We start from the raw sequence: 16,483 nt of genomic DNA on the forward strand, positions 1-16,483 counted from the left end.
GTCACACATTTGGATGTGCCATTCTATCCATTTGTGTGCCAAGCAATTGAAATGGAAAGAGCTTTAAAAAAATAGCAAGGTTGAAATCAGTCATCTTACCAACAAGTTTTAAGATTCATTGGCCTCTTTGGTTTAAATGTTTGGGGGCAAAGAAAGCATCCTGATGTGGGTCTCCTAACTCTGTGCATGAGTGTCTACATGCACACCCATGTATTCATGTGCAAATATCGCTGTCTATTGTGCCTGCCTACTCTACCATAAATGTTAAGGAAGTAGTCTATGGGACTGAATATAAACATTGAAAAGGCAGTTCCTCGAGGAGCATTGAAATGAAAAGAAGAAACAAATAACTCGCAGTACGTTGTCACCAGCCAAACTAACATAAATACATACACATGCACACGCATACAGGGTTTTGCTCATACGCAGGTTCTAGAGATTCCTTACCACCAGAGTTCTTGCAGCCAAAGGAAGAGCACAGAGGGGGCCTCAAATGGCTTTCCTTAGCCTTGCTCTTATTTTCCTTACCTGTGTGCTGTCTTGCTGTCCTTCCTTGGAGGAGTCATTCCCATTTAATATAACTGCTGGTACTTACCATGCTATCCCATTACAGTGAGACTGAAATACTATACCCCAGAAGTGTTGCTGGACTCCCATTAGACCCAACAAGCATCATTAATGGTCATCAATGGGGTGATGGGAGCTGTAGTCCAGAAACTTCTGGTTACATGCAGAAGGTGCAAGGTTCAATCACCAGCATTTCAAGGTACGGCTGGGAGAGAACCTTGCCTGAAATCCTGGAGAGGAGCTGTCAGTCAATGTAGACAATACTGACCTAGATGGCCTGACTCTGTATAAAACATCTTCACTTGTTCCTATGAACATAACTATGCTCCACGGATGAGAGTAGTATTTACAGACATATAGAAAATATTATGGAATCAGTTGTAAGGAGGGAACATTAGACTGTGTCAAATGCCATATCTCTAAGACACTGTTGGTAAGCAACAGAAGCTGAGTTGATTCCCACAGCCTAAGTGGCCAAGATTTCACTTTCTGTTGCGGTGGTAGGTACAGAATCATAGAACGGTAGAGTTGGAAAGGACCACAAGGGTCCTCTAGTTCAACCACCTGCAATGCAGGAATCTTTTTGCCCAACATGGGGCTTAACCTCAGGCCCTAAGATTAAGCGACTCATGCTCCACCGATTCCCTAATCTTCAGAATGTATTCAGGTTGCAGCTTTTCAAAATCAATCATTCATTCTCTCATTCAGGTCTTGAATGCTCAGGACCCAAATCTGTACTGCCACCCACAAAACCAGACTGGGGCCTGGTTTGCACATCACACTAAGCCAAACAATAGTTTAGCATGAACACATGAGTTTACAGGCTCCCAGAGAGGAGATTGTGGCTGTTTTGCTCATATAACCAAGGTTTGTTCTTGGTGTATGGCTTGTAGTTAGTTTGGAGAGGGATAATCCATGGGCCTAGGTTTGAATGACATACTAAGCCAAACTATGGTTTGGCTTCATATAATGCAGCAGCAAAATGACAATGGAGGAGTGAAGCAGCTCCAACCCCCTGCATGCTCATGTGTCCATGCTAAGCCATAGTTTTGCTTAATGTGATGCGCAAAGCAGTCTGCTATAAGCAGTGCTGTTTTTCTACAAAAAGAGATGCTGGACCCACCATGAACACCTCCCTCGTTCTCTTAGAATGCCAATGGTGCCCACCTGAAAGGTGCCGGAACTGAGTTCCTGTAAGGTTCCCCTGAAAAAAGCGCTGACTATAAGGTAAAAATAAATAAAAATCCACCGAATTGTGGGTAGAACAGTTGTATGAATCTACCCTTATTTTTCCCATAGGTACTGCTTCCACTGTTGCAACTTATTTAATAGTCTCTTTCAATAGCGAAGGGAAGGCATATCAAACATTTTAAGCTGCCGGTCCTTAGGGTACAGAATATGTTTTGTTTCTAGAAATTCAACTGAAAGCTCCCTTAGAGATTTAATAATGAAAAATGGAATGGAAACAATTTCCTAAATTACATCTGTGAACAGTAAAGAGCCTATTTAATTGTATGTTTTATAGGTATATGACTTTTAACAGTGTCACGTCCACACCATAATACTTGTTATGGTATTAAATGTTCCGAGTTTGTAAAATTTATTTAAAAAATTGCCCAGATGTTAGCTCCAGAGAAGCAGCCCCCTAAGTGTATTCTTGTACAAATCATCAAGTATTAAGAACCATCAAATCAGGCTTGATGGGGGGGGGGAATGTCACGCTCTGATAACAGCTCAAATGGAGGCCAAGAGGTTTGCGGACAGGTGGATGTAATTTCAGAGTCTCGTAGCAACTCCCAGTCTTCTGTAGAGACAATTACTGCCAAGATCACAGCATACATTGGATCTAAATTCTACCTGTCCCTTCCCTCCATCTTAAGCCACTGTCAATAACTCTTTCTGGCACATGACAAATGACATGACTTAACCCAGGTAGACATTAGCAATTCAGAGGATATCACACCATTGCACACTGTAGGTGACACAAAGCAGATGGCTTTGTTTTATAGAAAGGGCACCCTGTAACCAATAGAGAAAGACAAATGCCAGAAACATTGCTGAATGCATTTCTAAGTACCCAGAAGATATGAAAGTACCATATGCAAGTGCATTTAAGTGGGTAGCCTCTGAGATTAGCCAAAAGGCTAAGGAAACTAGAGCTATGAATTTTTTTTTAAACTCCTGCAATTTATTTTTTTTACCATATTTTAACAAAAAAGAAGAAGTTGCTTTTGGAAATCATCACAAGGGAAAGAACATTTTGGTGAAATAATCCTGAGTGCAGCATGGAGTATGTGATGCCTACCTTACTTTAGAAGTAGTCCAGGGATGTTTGTGAATGTTCTTTCTTAAATTCTACAAATCATCTCTCCCTTGGTTTGCACACTGCAGCCTTCCCAGGTGCCACACTTCAGTCAAAGCTCAGGGGAAGGCATCACAAGGTAACTCTTCCCAGGAGGCTTTTTCATATCCGGAAGCACAGGCAGCTAGGGAGGCACTAATGTGCTGGATAATTTTTTAGTGGGGGGGAAAACACACATATACCACCCATGGCCGCCACGCAATGATAAAGTAAGCTCAAAACCTCACACTCAACAAATCTCTAAATAAATTCTTGAGTGCACCAAGATTGATGCTGGAAAAAAATTCAAGACTGTTTTGCAGGGTACGAAAACTTTTTGAGAAATTTAAGGATCGATTTCTGGAGAGCTCTAAGCAAAACATTAGAAGAGTAGCACAAGGAAGCACAACAAAAGATAACTGCCAACCAGAACTACTGCTTCATCACCTAGGCCATGGGTAGGCAAACTAAGGTCCGAGGGCTGGATCCGGCCCAATCGCCTTCTCAATCCAGCCCGTGGACGGTCCAGGAATCAGTGTGGTTTTACAGGAGTAGAATGTGTCCTTTCATTTAAAATGCATCTCTGGGTTATTTGTGGGGCATAGGAATCCGTTCATTTTCCCCAAAAAATATAGTCGGGCCCCTACAAGGTCTCAGGGACAGTGGACCGGCCCCCTGCGGAAAAGGTTTGCTGACCCCTGACCTAGGCCATCAATTAGCCCTGACAGCTAGAACCACCAGCCACTCGTGACATGTTATTATTTATTACTACTGCTCTCTTGCTATATTATTGTTTCAAACCTTGCTGCTGACTTTTATGCTGCTTTCTCTCTTTCTCTCTCTCTCTCTCTCACACACACACACACTCCTACCTTACACCTGACATCAATACACACTGGCCCCACCCCAGTATCCCCATGAATACAAATTATGGCACCATCTACTCCCAACCAGTTCTCTTATTAAGTGGGAAGGTCTTAAGGGAGTGTCTGCATGTAACTTGACAAATGTGTTTAAAAGCTTATTCACAATCAGGGATCCTAACAACAAAGTTTTTCTGATCACACAAAAGCTTCTAAGTGCAGTCCCTTTACACCTTCCCTCTCAATATGGGAATGTTGGCATGGGGCATCCTGCTCACATTTTCAATCCATTATTCAGGCATAAAGACAGGACAGGACTATGGACTGATCCCTTAGAGCTGTCTGCACAGAGTGGCTGCTGAAGTTGTGCTGCTTCCAGAAAGTTGATACCCTGTTCCTTGTTACTGCCCTATGGCTTGTTTGTGCCTTGATGCCTGAAACTCAGTTTTGTTCTTAATACACCATGTGCTTTGCAACATTATGCATTAATTATTGTGTGGTTGCAGACTCCTGATCCAAGTCCATGTTGCTAAACTGGGGAAACTTAAAATGTTTCCTAAGCTTGGAAAAGGACCACAACCCTCCTACCAAAATGGCAAATAAAGGCACTGGCAGCATTTTGTGCCAGAAAGCAGTTCTTTGGTAAACAGAACGGTAACACGGCTAGGCGAGGGTGGTGGAGGAAAACAATACGATTCATTCACCATTTCCTGTCTTTAATCTTAGGAAATATCCCCAAGGGCTCAATCTCTCTTAAACAGTGATACATCATGACATATTTTACACTGCCAGCTACAGTCTTGCATAGTGGATAATATGCAGTGCCTGCCAGTATTGCCTTAGTGGATGTGTTTACAAAAGTGATTTCCCTAGGGAGTCAAGCGTAGAGGGGGGGGAACTCGGTCTGTTCTATCTTATTACATATCAGTTGACACTGTCTATTGCGGGCTCTGGATCCTATAATGTAATATGGGAGCAAAGGCCTAGCTCAAGCCGCAAGAAAGCACACACCATGGTGTTTATGTAACATCATTCAAGTAAGATTCTTCACAGAACTTGACAAGAGCAGGTGGAATTATTACAAGCCCCAGATCACGGAAGCACTGGGGAGAAATGCCAAAAGTTAAAACAGTATAGTTTAGAATGAGCATTTGGCACAGCTGAAAATAGATCCATTGCCTCTGTTTGTGTGTGTGTGTGTGTGTGCGCGCGCGCATGTGCATATGTGTGCATGCATGCATGTTCTAAGGATCATAGTGTTGCCTAAATGAATCTCAGTCCATTCACATTCTTTGGAATAGCTTTACATCTACTGTTATTGTACTTTAGCCATAGACCCATAAAATTACACACACACACACATCTCTAAGTCATTGAGCATGTTTTTAGGAGAGCTATAAAGTGCCGGGAACATTAATTGTGCTCTAATTTATTATCCCATCTCCTGCTGCTGCTCCTGGCTACTGCTTTGTTAATTTCCCTTCCTATCCCTTCTTTAATAAGCTTTCCCTATTAATGTGTTAAGAGGGAGTTTAAAAAGAATAAATATTCTCTTTACTGCATCCTGGTGCCTGACTGCTATGCCAAGGAGGAGCTTCCTATATATTTGATTAATATTTTACAAATAAAAGCCACAGCTGCCAATAATAGGAGCATAGCTTCTGCCAAGATGTTACCTAAGCGCAGAGATCAAATATCCTTGCAATAGTAACACAAGGAGACATTGAATATGGTATAAAACCAGAGGCTCCAGCCATGTATATTCAAGGATCTTAAAACTATTTCCCATGTTGCAAATCAGAGGGTTCCCAGGACAATCCCGATATCCATCACATAGATATGGTTGTGTGGCATTTCCCCTTTGGTGCTGTAAGGTGTGGTGAGGCCCACCAGGCCTTCTCATTTGGTCTGAGAAGCTGTCTTGGCCAAACCAAGCCCACCTGTTGTCAGATGTGGGGCAGGTAAAGAACTATCTAATTCAGAGAGGCTTGCTTAGCTCTGTGTGCAAAATTCTGAAAGCCCCAACAACCAACTGATTGTGACATCAGTCCATTATGCTGTCAGGTTACTGAGTGGTGGGCTTCAGAAATGGTGCTACATCAGGCAACTTCACACCATTTCCCAGATTGGGAAAGCAGTAGAGGTGGGAGAGAGGGAGATGGATTGATGGACTCCAAGGACCTGCCTTTCACTATCAAGTGATTTGGGAAGAAAATGAAAATTATTGACGCAGCTTGGCAGGAAAGAACAGCACGCTTCTATCCCATTGCCTGAATCATATCTGGTGAATGAAATTTACGGCCCATCCAAAATTCTATTTGTCCCATGATTTCTCATCAGGGGTCTGAGAGGTTGTTGTGGTTGCTGTTGTTTTGTCCCACTGCTTTCCCCTGGAAAACCCAGAGTTTATTGTTGAATCAGAAGAAACGTCAATCTGCAGAAAACCTGACCGACATTTGTTCCAAATCAGCAGGCAGCCACAGGTTTCTTGGAGAAAGTTTTGGGACAAAAGGCAAAAATAAATAAATAAATCCTCTCAGACTCCTGACTAGGAATCATGTAACAAACAGAAGTGTGGATGGGCTCTTAGTGTAGTAGATGGAGGGGTCCTGCGGTTATTCTACCACACATCCAACTTGTGGGTCACCATGCCATCACAAACTTCCCCTGTGTGGAGTAGAGCAAGTGCAGCTCCGCTTTGAGCACATCATGGTATAATGAATTAACTAGTCCCCTGTATATTCCACGTGTGTGGTTCTTCACACATTCTGCTAAATGTTTTGTGTAAGGGATAGATCTGGCGAAGCCCACTCTCTCTGATCTTATTCTCTGCTACATGGAATGGGGCTCTTCTCTGTCTAAAAGGCAGGAGAGAAGGTTGGGAGTGTGGCATGTTAGGTAAGGGTGGGACTATGAGTTTGTGGTTTGTTTTCTGCAAGTATTTAGTACGTTAACAGTGTGATTCTATGCATGTTGACTCAGAAATAAGCTGCACCGAGTCCAATAGGGCTTACTCCCAGGTATGTGCACAACCTAAACTTTTAATAGCAACCAGTCACACACCTATAATAATATAGTTGAAGGAAGAAAGAAGCACAGAATAATAGATAATCTGCTAAGGGCACTGAGCACGAAAGGTCCTACCCCTCTCTTTGAGAAGGAGAACTCTGGCCTTTTGATTCGTGGCTCTGAAAATACTGCCTTGTTTTCTCTAAAGAGAACATATTGACTGGAAGCAGGCTGAGCATGGAGTTCTGAGAAATTAGAAATGTATTTCCAGGAGGAGGGAGCTGTCAGCTTTTTAATAACTTTAGCTCTGCTGTGAGCTCATCAAGACATTAGCTTCCCACATTCCAAGTTAGGCGCTGCAGTTCTCAGGCAAGAGCACAAAAGTGCTCAAGGGGAAAACAGGCACCAGGGGAGTCCTTTATTCAGGATGGCTAAGTTGCCTGCTCCAGGATATGGTCATTTCCATGACAGCTGCACACATACAGCTGTTAGTGCCAACTCTTAAGAGCAATTTTTGCACCAGCAGGAGGTTGAGGATCTGTTTATTTGCTAATGGGCTGGTCAGATTATTGCTTTGTTTATTATTTTAGTACGGTTAATGTTGTTCGCTAGAATTATGCATTTGGTATGTTTCCCCCCATGGATGTTTGTTATATGAACTATTAATCCAGGGGATGCCTGGAAAGCTCAGTCAGTTGCAGCATGGTGCTGATAATGTCAAGGTTGCAGGTTCAATCCCTGTGTGGGACAACTGCATACAGTGGTACCTTGGGTTACATATGCTTCAGGTTACATATGCTCCAGGTTACAGACTCCGCTAACCCAGAAATAGTACCTCGGGTTAAGAACTTTGCTTCAGGATGAGAGCAGAACTTGTGTCTCTGGTGGCGCAGCAGCAGCAGGAGGCCCCATTAGCTAAAGTGGTGCTTCAGGTTAAGAATAGTTTCAGGTTAAGAACGGACCTCCAGAACGAATTAAATACTAAACCACAGCTACCACTGTATTCCTGTATTGCAGGGGTTGGACTAGATGAGCCTCAGGGTCCCTTCAAACTCTACAATTCTATGATTATATTATTTCCCCCTATGCTATTATGTATGGTATTTTTTTTATTTTTGTTTTGTTTTTGGCTGAATGTTGGGTGACAAGCAACTAATTAATGAGTGAGTGAGTGAGTGAGTGAGTGAGTGAGTGAGTGAGTGAATTTTCCCTTTGCATGGCCTTAACAGGTAAGGACCAAGTCAAACTGAAGCTTCGGGAATGTTGTGAAATGAACATGACGAAAGTTCTTACAACAGAACTGGCAGCCCTTTATGAAGTCATAAAGTGACTCATTGCATCAGGGCTGGGCAGCTGCAGTCTACTCAACATCCCTGAAGCTTTTCATCAGGGAGTAACCATTTCACAGAAATCCTGGCAGGTTGTAGCCCTAAGTTTTAATTTATATGTTTTTTTAACTGTTGCTATATCTGTATTGTCCCTGTTATACCTAATTGCAAATTCAAATGTATCCCTATCATATTTTATGACTTCCTTGATATTATATGTGAGCTGGAACTGGTCTGTGACTGAAATAATAAATTCATTCATTCAGGTTGTAGCCTTCCAGGTTGTAGGATTTCCTTTAAAGTTGCAACTGTTTGTCCATTTTTGTATTCTGCTTTGTTGATAAGATGTTTGGTTTTGGTTATAGTGATTGTTCTGACCACAAGGTTCAGGCCAGGGATCTGGTTGCTAAAGGAAAATGAAACCAAGGGTCTTAGGGGAGAAAAAGGAAAGCTTAACAAGTTGGGGGTGAAGGAGGAAAATGCAACAGAACACTGTACTAGCCTTTGGACTGGGGAGGGGGGATTGGAAGCAAAAATGTGCATATGGGTAAAGCTGGTAGTTAGAGAAAGATTAGTTGAATACTTCATAAGTGGTAGTATTTGGGAGCACAGATGGCGCACCACAGAAGAAAAAAGCCAGGAGAAAGATGCAAATAGACCTGAAAGTTAAATGGAGAAATGAAAATTGGTAAGTAATTGGCTTGGTTAGGGAAGCAATCTAGGCTTATCTGGATGTTTTCCCTCTTGTTATTTTTATTAGCCCTTCAAACTGTTTTTAAAACAAATCTTTTTTTAAAAGAGCATTTTCAAAACCCATTATCTTGTTGCTCTACAAGAAGCTTAAGTAAAGATTGAGTTCATTCATTTGACTTTAAATGTACCTGTTTAATGGAGGCAGAAAGGAGGACTTTATGTATGTATGTATGTATGTATGTATGCATGCATGCATGCATGCATGCATGCATTATTTATTTTTTATTCATTCATTTATTTTCCAAGTTTCTCCCAGTACAGGAACCAAGGCAGCTCACAGCCCAGGCAGGCTTATATAGGAATATGCAGCCTTTCTCAGAAGTGAGAGCTGGACCATAAAGAAGGCTGATCACCAAAGAATTGATGCTTTTGAATTATGGTACTGGAGGAGACTCTTGAGAGTCCCATGGACTGCAAGAAGATCAAACCTATCTATTCTTAAGGAAATCAGCCCTGAGTGCTCACTGGAAGGACAGATCCTGAAGCTGAGGCTCCAATACTTTGGCCACCTCATGAGAAAAGAAGACTCCCTGGAGAAGACCCTGATGTTGGGAAAGAAGGAGGGCACAAAGAGAAGGGGACGACAGAGGATGTGATGGTTGGACAGTGTTCTCGAAGCTACCAGTATGAGTTTGACCAAACTGTGGGAGGCAGTGGAAGACAGGAGTGCCTGGTGTGCTCTGGTCCATGGGGTCAAGAAGAGTTGGACATGACTAAATGACTAAACAACAACAACAGCCTTTAAGATAGCCTGGACCCAAGCCATATTGGGTTTTGAAGGATATAACTAGCCTTTGAAATGGACCAGTAGCCAATGAAGCTGTTTTAGCAGGGGGTTTATGTTCTTCATGTAACCTGCTCTAGTTAGCATTCTGGCTGCAACATTTTGGACCTATTTAAGTTTCTGAACTTTCCAAAGGCAGCCCGACACAGAGTGTTTGGCAGTGATCCAAATAGGATGTAGCTAAGTCACATTTCACTGTGTCCAGATTGGACATCCCCAGGAATGGGCTCAGCTGGCACACCAGTTTTAAACGTGCAAACACATTCCTAGCCAAAGCTGAAACCTGGGCATTTAGGCTCAGGGATGAATCCACACCCATACTGTGAACCTGAATCTCCAGTGAGCGTATAACTCCATCCAGCACATGTTGAATCCCTATCCCTTAACCTTTTTACTGACCATGAGCACGTCCCCTGTCTTGTCTGGTTTACACTTCAATTTGTTCACTTTCATCCAGTCCATTACTGACACCAGCCTCTGGTTTAGCACCAAAACAGCTCCCTCAGATTTAGATGGAAAGGGGAAAAAACTAGAGTTTGGTGTCATCCATATACTGGTGGCAGCAAAGCCCAAAACTCCAGACAACCTCTCCCAACAGTTTCATATAAATGTTAGCTACCATGGGGAACAGGACAGAACCCCAAGGGACACCATATAGACCAATGGCCAGGGCATCCAATAGGAGTTCCCCAGAACCATATTAAAAACCTACTGGAGAACAACTATTGCAGGAGAATGCCCTGCTTCAGAATAGCAGCATGCTTTAAGAAAGCTGACAGACCAGTATACCGAATTGGATCACTGCAAACTTCAGTGACGTCATCATTCCGTGGCCCTCTTGCCTACTTGCTGCCAGAAAGCACTCTTAGTCACTGAGACATGCCATTCAAAGTACCCACAACTCAAGCATACTTGAGTCACAGAAACACCTGAGAGCATGGTGTGAAATGACAGCTCCTCAGCCACCCACTTAATACTACCATCACCACCACTAATGTCTTGGCACTGCATTCCTGACTAACATTCGCAGGCTTGCCTCCCTCCTCCCAGATCAGCCTCTATCCTTAACTCTTCCTTCTCTGAAAGCCCTGCCATGGGGCTTTTGTATTAACTGTCGAGAGCCCTTAGAGCAGATTACCTGGCCTCATTAGTCAGCCCAGGGGTAGCAGAGGATGCTGACAAATCTGTAGAGTCCACAGTGACATTCCGAGGGACCGATGTAGGTTTAGAGACTGTCAAGGGGAAAAAAGTAACCCAAGGCAACTTCTGTGGACTCATTTGAAATTCAAATTTATACATTGCGCTGCAAGATTCATTTCAGTGAAGAAGTGGTTTCAGGCTATAATGACCTGGATTTTTTATTTTATTTTATTACAAATGTGTTGGCAGGGTGGCAGGAGAGGCTGGCATCAAGAGAGTGTGTTCATGCAAACAGGAAGCAACTCTTCCATCATAAAGAATAAGAAAGAGCACACAGGAAATGTTAAAATCCTTCACTTTTACCTAACTTTAACTTCATTATTTTCCTGTGCCAAACAACAGAATTAGGCTGACATAAGGAATTGCTGTCCCAGAATAAGGAACTCGGAGCTCCTGAGTTGGGTTAAAACACAAGGTACGAATGCAATTTGCTCCTCCCATAGAGGCCTTCCCTGGCAACCTGAGGTTTCCCTCTCCATGTTGAAATTAGAATTGAAATAATTATGCTATTGTAGCCTGAATAATAGGTTGCAGTGTGTGCTTGGCTGTTGTGTATGTATTTGGTGCCTGCAACAGTTTCTACACATTCAAATGTGCCCACGGGCCTGAAAGAGCTGGCAAATTCTGAGTTAAAACCTCACTGCCTCACGATTATGCTTCTATTCTTTTCACTTCTCTGCCACTCTTCAGGCAATTACTGGGCATGCGGTAGCCAAAGTGGAAATTCCCTGCGCAATGGCTCATGACCTATGGCCAGCTGGCCACATCCATACAATTGCCACATCCCACATTCACCTGTTTGAGAATTCTCTTAAAGTCAAACAGCAGAAGCATGTTGACCAGCAGGCTAGAGAGAGCATAGATTTCCCAAGGGCCTCTCCCCGCCCACTCCTGGCAAGGGAACAGCCCCTGGACCAGCCTGACTTTTTCCTGAGTCATCCAAATGCTTTCCATAAAACAGGACACCCTCTAAAAGGTTGCTTGACAGATACCTGTCCAGTCTCTCTAAACATCTATGGAAAAGTGAACATATGAAGCAATTTATTCTACTTTTCACATCTATGTTCTCATTCAATATTTCTGCCTGGCTGGAATGTGTCCATGCATGCAATAATGCCTCTTGCTTACATGGAAGGAAGATGGAGGGATGTGCGTATGCGTAAACCCCTGAGTTTTGCTTTGATGGGATACAGCCTACTGTACAAAGGTAAGAATCACATTGGTTGTTCTGCCCACCAAAGGGGGGGGGCCTTCTGAAGAGCTGTTTCTAGTTTGCAAAAGCCTCAGAAGCAGGACCTGAGTGCAACAAGACTCTCCCCACTTGTGATTCCCAGTGCTGGATGTGCACCACAGCCATCATGCTTACTCTTCACTGATTGCCTTATAAACCCCATTAACTTGTCTAAACTCCTTTCAAAGCCATCTGAGTTACACTGTTCCATAGGATTCCAGAGTCAATTCCATGTCATGGGTGAAGAAGAAGTAGAACCATGATGGAGTAGCAACTGTCTCCTGAAAATCTCAGAAGTACTATAGCAGGCATAGGCAAACCCAGCCCTCCAGATGTTTTGGGACTACAACTCTCATCATCCCTAGCTAACAGAACCACTGGTCAGGGATGATTGGAATTGTAGTCTCAAAATATCTGGAGGGCTGAGTTTGCCTATGCCTGGACTATAGAGAGAGGAAATCCAGAGGACCAGGAAAAGCAATCAGGACTAAGGAACACGAGTACAGAATTGGGATGGATAACATTTGTCCATGCTGGGATCTGCACTTTTTATGTGGGGTCTATGACCCCTTTAGGGACACGGGTGGCGCTGTGGGTAAAAGCCTTAGTGCCTAGGACTTGCCAGTCGCATGGTTGGCGGTTCGAGTCCCCACGGCGGGGTGCGCTCCCGTTGCTCGGTCCCAGCGCCTGCCCACCTAGCAGTTCGAAAGCACCCCCGGGTGTAAGTAGATAAATAGGGACCGCTTACTGGCGGGAAGGTAAACGGCGTTTCCGTGTGCTGCGCTGGCTCGCCAAATGCAGCTTCTCACGCTGGCCACGTGACCCGGAAGTGTCTGCAGACAGTGCTGGCCCCCGGCCTCTTGAGTGAGATGGGCGCACAACCCTAGAGTCTGTCAAGACTGGCCCGTACGGGCAGGGGTACCATAACCTTTACCTTTATGACCCCTTTAAGAGGGATGGAAGCACCATTCAAATCAGGATTTTAGAAAATCAACATTTAGGTTCCTAGCTTCAATCCTTTACAAGGCTGCAGTAATCCTCATCAAACCTCTCATCAGCTCAGAAGCCCCATTCACTGGATGCCAATTCCATTCTTCCTATGAAACAAAGTATAGATTTCTCTGGGAAAACCAAATTCATTTTCCTTCCCATCAGCTAGAATGATCAGAATCGACAGATACTTCTGCCAAAGCAAATGTGAGCAGTGAGAGTGGAATGGCAAATTATCTGGATGTTCATTTCCTATCTAAACATGTGGTGGCTTGAACCAATTAGTATCAAGTGCAACACACCTAACATCTCTCCCATCCTAACCCAAGCAGAAATGAAGAAGGAAACAACTAGGAAAGACATTCAAACTTAATTAGGCACCAGTTGATAAAGACCACTTTTAATGCCTCAGTAGTCTGAAAGCTCATTGTGCATGTGTTTCTGTGGATGAGTCAGCAGGTTTGGTGTAAATTAAGCATTTAGAGCTGCTGTCTGCCCCCATCCTTTCTACAGTTAAGATCAAACCATTGCTTTCACACCTCAAAGTCTATCAAGACCAGGTTCTCAAGGGCTTGTATTGGCACTGAACAGTTTGGTGAATGCCACCAAAGAAACCAGATGTTTACACTAACACTTCTGGGAGAGGAACTGGATTCTCAGGCTTCCACACACCCTAAATATAAAACATTGTAAAATTATACTCTTCGCGAAAGAAAAATCTTGGAAGAGCAAAACAAACAGGAACAGCTTTAAGTAAGATGCTCTCTTCTAAAAGGTAACTGTTTACTTGCATTTGGATAAGTGCAACATTCATTTATTTAAATTTCTATCCTGCCCATCCTCCCCAAAGAGCCATGGATGCCAAACAACAAGTGATAAAGCAATAAAAACAAGTTCTAAAACATTTCCAATACAGACTAGGAAAGATCTCAACTTAAGAAGCCTGTTGGAACATGTTTGCGAATAGAGAGAGCGGTCATTTTTGAGGCCATGACCATAGAGAATAGTGCCACTGCACACAAGAGAATAGCTAGCAACCACCAGTCATTGGCTTTAGCTGAAGGAAGGGCTGTAGTTCAGTTGTAAAGCTCCAGCCTTGCACGCAGAAGTTCTTTGGGGCAATCCCTGGCATCTCCAGGTAGCGCTGGGAGAGCAAAAAAACAAATGGGTGGTTTCTTCCGAGCGCAAGGAAAACACAGGAGGACCGGAGTGGGGCTTCCTCACAAACACAACTTGAGCTTAGCCCTTGTTCTGTTCTGTTGTTCCCATCAAAACGAAAGAAAAACTTTGAACACAAAATGGCAAATTCTGCAAAAGAATAAACTCAAGCTATTCAACAAATTCATCTAACATGTGCTAAATCAGAGGTATATTCAGCGCCAGGTGGAACCTTCTTACTTGATCAGCTCTTGCTAAGAGCTTTTAGAATGGTAAATTTTGTCTGCTGTTCTTATTTTCAGCCTCACTGCTACTTGTTTTAGTATTTTTGTGGTTTTTACGTGCTCTGATATTATGTGAACTTTGTTAACATCACCCTTGGAGACTCTGGGCTGAAAAGCAGCCTATTATATTTTTATAGTAATAATAATAATAATAATAATAATAATAATAATAATAATAATAATATTAAATCTTCTGGGGGGAAAAAGAGAATCCCATCTGAAGTCCTAGCAAGCCTTTGAAAGTCAGTGTAGATAATACTGAGCTTGATGGACCAATGGTCTGACTCTGTGTAAGGCTGCTTCCTATGCTCCTAATGGTACACAAAGTGTGTGTGGGAGGAGGGCTGCAGTGGAGTGAAGAGGAAGGGGGAATCTCATCATACTGTATCATCATATGAGTGGAAGTGCACCTGCATGACACTGTTGAGTTCCATTGGAAAATCCCACGTTTGCTGTCAGATGTATGAGATCATCCAATGGAATTCAATGGGTATTTCAACTATATTGTTTAGGGGGTCCAATATTAATCATTTAATTTCATATCAATTTAATACATTTTCAGGGTTCATAGTAACAATACTCCTATGAAGAAAAAACCCAACAAGAATGTTAATGAGTGCCTGGAGTGCTCTGGTCCATGGGGTCACGAAGAGTTGGACGCGACTAAACAACTAAACAACAACAACAACATGGGGCGTTTAGCTGCCATTCATACCTATTCTCCATTTGTTGAACGAAGTTTTAATCCTGAAGATATCTCCCTATTTTGACTGGAGAACGGTTTTGTTGTCTACTGTATTGTCTGGATAATTTCAGTGATTTGTATACCGTGAAACTTGCTTGCTACCATACAGTGACTTGACCACATAATATATTCACTAAGTGGGTCCTATGACTTTGTATGTTAGCTGCTGAATGAATATTCAGGAATTTGCTGAAGCCAAGCAAGACTAGGTCTAGTCAATGTCCGGATGGGGGACCAGGGGTGGAATGCAATGCTGTGCTATGGCGAACGTCCCAGCAGCACAAATATTGCAGAATGCCAGATGGAACAATCCCCCCTCTCTACCCACTATGAGCTGTTCTAGGGGTTCTCCTGGAAGGGGGCAGGGGAGGAGAAGAGGGAAAGCCCATTGAGCAAGCAGGTGCCTTCATGCAGGACATGTGCTGATGGGACTTGTCAAGAGAATCCCACCCCATATGTGTGCCGCCTTGAGTTCCATAATGGGAAAAAGAAACAAAATAAAAGCTCAGGAAACAGGTCATGCAAGAGACTCTGAGGAGCTGCTGCTAGCATAGCTAACAGAAAGCTAAACGGACAGTCTGACCCTGGTATAAAACATCTATCTATGGTCCTACAAATGACTGTAATCAAGGGATGGAAACCCTTGACATGGCCTTATAAACTAAATATATGAAGCTGCCTTATGTTGAACCAGTCAATTGGCCCATCAAGCCAGTACTGCCTACTAAAAAATGGCTCTCCAGACATTCAGGCAGAGGTCTTTTACTTGAGATCTTTTAACTGGAGATTGTGAAGTGAACTTTGGATTCTCTGCATGCAAAACTAGTACTCGACCACTGATAGTGGCTCCTCCTCTCCAGGATACATTCCAGCTTAGTTTATCACACTCTCCTTCCCTAAACCTTCTTCACTGGAAACTATGCAAATAAATCTCCTGTGCCCCATCACATATTGCCGCCATGCACAATTGAGCAGCTGCTGCACCTTTGGCCACGAATGAGGTGGTGCCTTTCCTTTCTACTGCTCACAGGAGCACAGTGAGAATTAATTCACTCAGCACTTAAAGCAATAAAGAGCATATAAATATTAGTGTTTATACATCCTTCGTGGGGTCTCAGATTCTGCTGACAAGCCAGCTGTGGTAATGAACGCTCCCCAATGTGCTATTATATTTAGATCAACATTTATTTTGGGAAATGTGCATGTAAAAAGCCTTCTCTGAATGCCTGA

At 43.1% G+C, this 16,483-nt stretch overlaps 1 protein-coding gene and 1 long non-coding RNA gene across 25 annotated transcripts in view; both read right to left on the bottom strand.

Moving 5' to 3' along the window:
• The window catches only part of NRXN3 (neurexin 3), a 1,185,406-nt gene that overhangs the window by 659,202 nt on the left and 509,721 nt on the right, over window positions 1-16,483 (bottom strand). The window lies entirely within an intron of this gene.
• Window positions 11,029-16,483, bottom strand: part of LOC309373213 — a 55,260-nt gene continuing 49,805 nt past the window's right edge. Inside the window, exon 4 of the long non-coding RNA XR_014169848.1 lies at window positions 11,029-11,087. This is a non-coding gene — a long non-coding RNA (uncharacterized lncRNA). The remainder of the gene's footprint in view (window positions 11,088-16,483) is intronic.

The sequence above is a fragment of the Podarcis melisellensis genome (assembly GCF_964234715.1).
Source record: "Podarcis melisellensis genome assembly, chromosome: 1".
Taxonomy (NCBI): Eukaryota; Metazoa; Chordata; class Lepidosauria; order Squamata; family Lacertidae; genus Podarcis; species Podarcis melisellensis.